We start from the raw sequence: 3,032 nt of genomic DNA, 5'->3' as shown, positions 1-3,032 counted from the left end.
CTTTCTGTTGTTATTTTGATATTGTTCTGACAAAATGATTTCAAAATGATAAATTGGTGTTTTTATTAAAACGTTTTATACAATCAAATTTACAAAGAAACTTTGTTGAACACTTGAAAGAATTAGTTTTTACAGATGATATGATCGTGATCGCGGCTTATCGGATATAAAATACTAATTTGATTAAAGTAGAAATCTGTTGCGATCCAGAGAGATTTCTACGGTTCAAAGCCATTTACTTGCATAAATTCTTGTATTATTCCATGTTCATAATCCTACCAAAGTTATAGTTGTTTTCTTTGCTTAATGCGAATAAGTTTTATACCTTTGATTCATTCCAAATACGAAAGCGTCTGTCTTGTAATCAAATCTCAAGACAGAATTGTTCTATAAGTTCAATATAATATTCTCATGTGATCCTAATTAATCCGAACCAATACAATTAATTAAACGATTTTCTTTAAGTTAAACCTAAAGACGTGAATAAAACTGAACTAAAATAAGTTTTAGTTAAAAAGCGTTCCCTGTGGGTTCAATATCTTTTATTACTAAAACCATATACTGTGCACTTGCGGAAATCGCTCAACAAGTTTTTAGCACCGTTGCCGGGGAACGCCAGAATTTTTAACAAAAATTTAGATTTTTCATGTTTTATTTCGAATCTAGGTTTATACATACTTATTTTAATTTTTGTAATTTATTAATTTTAATTTACTAATTTATTTATTTTCCAAATTCTGTTTTGAAGGTAGTTTCGGTTCGTGTACGATTTCAGGTTCATGCGCAGTTCTCGAAGTTCAGGCATTGCACCAAACCCATTAGACCCAGAAATTGAAAAAACCATTAAAAAGAACAAGAAAAACAAGAAAAACAAAAACAAAACTCCATTAAAGACAAATACCGAGCCAGATATTATGGCAGACCCACCAACACTTATGGATTACGCTAGGCCAGGGGTGGCCGATGTAACCAATAGTATCGTTAGACCCAGAATCACCGCAAACCAATTTGAAATTAAGTCAGCATTGCTTAATATGTTGAAAAATAATGTAACATTTTACGGGTTACCTAACGAAAATCCTAACACCCATTTGACAAATTTTCTTGAAATTTGTGACACTTTTAAAATACCAGATGTGACTGCCGAAGCAATCAAACTTCGCCTTTTTCCTTTCACTTTGAAGGATAGAGCCAAAGAGTGGTTAACTTCGATGCCAGGCGCAACGTTTGCAACTTGGGAACAATTAGCCCAAGCTTTTTATCAAAATATTTTCCTTTAGCAAAAACCGCAAGAGTCATAAAAGAGTTAACATCTTTTTCTCAAAATGATAATGAAACTCTTTATGAGACTTGGGAACGTTTTAAAGAACTTCAACGTTTATGCCCACACCACCAATTGCCCGCTGAACTTCCAATGCAAACATTTTATAATGGACTAAATCCTACAACTAGAGGTTCATTAGATGCTATGTCAGGAGGGCTATTTATGAAGAAAACATTAGCCCAAGCAAGAGAACTTTTGGAGGAAATGGCAATCAACAGCAGTATGTGGCCCACAGAACGTGGACATATACTGGTGGCAAAACCATCATCCTCAACCACATCATCGGTTAAAGGTATAGTGAACCTTGATCCAGTCGCGATGTTACAAGCCCAATTTTCTGCTTTATCGCACAAAATTGATAGGTTTATGGCACCATGCGACACCAATGGTAATCCGATCCAAACGGATGTGGATTATGAAAATATGAGTGAGATCGAACATGTAAATTTTGTCCAAGGGCAAAACCAAACTAATAATCCTTATTCTAATACTTATAATTCTGGATGGAGGAATCATCCTAACTTTAACTGGAAAGATAATAATAATAATGCAAGTGCTAATCAAAATCGTACCAATAATTATCAAAATCAGTCAAGAGATACGATTAGCACTTTATCTTCTAAAATCGACAAATTCATAGATGCTATTAGTGGAAAAATAAGTAATCACGACGATGGTTTTAAACAGATCAAAAATAAATTCGATCAGCTTATTAAAAACCACTCATCTAGCATCCATAATTTGGAGGTCCAAATTGGTCAACTTGCTAAATCAATTCCATCCCGAAAAGAGGGAAGTCTTCCCAGCCATACGGAAGAAAATCCGAAAGAGCAGGTAAAGGCTATCACTCTTCGTTCAGGGAAAAATTATCTAGGCCCGGAAATGCCCGGAGATGCAATATTACCAGGAACTGATTTACCAAAGTCCAAAGAAGATATATCAAACACGAAAAGTTCACCAATTGACTCGAGTACAAAAACTTTTGTACCCAAACCACCTTTTCCGAACAAAGTCCGAAATAAGGACTATGACAAACAACTTTTAACATTTTTGGATAAACTTACAAATTTACACATTAATTTAACATTTATGGATGAAATTATGCAAATTCCTAACTATGGTAAGTTCTTAAAGGACTTAATTTCGAAGAAAATTAGTTGGGAAGGAATTTCATCCATTTCGCTAACTGAGGACTGTAGTTCAATAGTGTCAAGTACTCTGCCTACTAAACTCAAAGATCCCAGATGTTTTGCTATTCCGTGTAAGGTGGGAGATATTGAATTCCCAAGTTGTCTTTGTGATTTAGGAGCAAGTATAAACTTAATGCCGTTGTCTATTTTTAACAAGTTAGGTTTAGAAGAAGATATCAAACGTACCAATATGGTTTTGCAATTAGCGGATCAAACTACTAAGAGACCATATGGTATAATTGAAGATGTTTTAGTTAAAGTCGACAAATTTATTTTTCCTACCGATTTTGTTATATTAGATTTTGCATATGATGTTAATTGTCCACTAATTTTTGGTAGACCGTTTATGAACACATGACGTGCTCTAGTTGATGTGTCGGAAGGGAAAGTAGTTTTAAGGATAGGAGAAGATAAGATCAAGTTTAATATGAACAAAGCGATGAAATATCCTGTGGAGGAATTCGCTTGTATGAAACTTGACTTAGTTGAAGAATGTGTCAAAGACGTTATTCAAAATG

The 3,032-nt window shown here is 34.1% G+C and overlaps 1 non-coding gene across 1 annotated transcript; it reads right to left on the bottom strand.

Moving 5' to 3' along the window:
- Positions 1 to 1,291: 1,291 nt before the first annotated feature.
- Positions 1,292 to 1,398, bottom strand: LOC136225118 (small nucleolar RNA R71). The gene has a single exon (XR_010686852.1). It is a non-coding gene; the product is annotated as a small nucleolar RNA R71 (small nucleolar RNA).
- Positions 1,399 to 3,032: the final 1,634 nt, after the last annotated feature.

The sequence above is a fragment of the Euphorbia lathyris genome, chromosome 3 (assembly GCF_963576675.1).
Source record: "Euphorbia lathyris chromosome 3, ddEupLath1.1, whole genome shotgun sequence".
Taxonomy (NCBI): Eukaryota; Viridiplantae; Streptophyta; class Magnoliopsida; order Malpighiales; family Euphorbiaceae; genus Euphorbia; species Euphorbia lathyris.
Note: the sequence above shows the minus strand (reverse complement) of the source record. Positions and strands in the feature narration are given on the sequence as shown.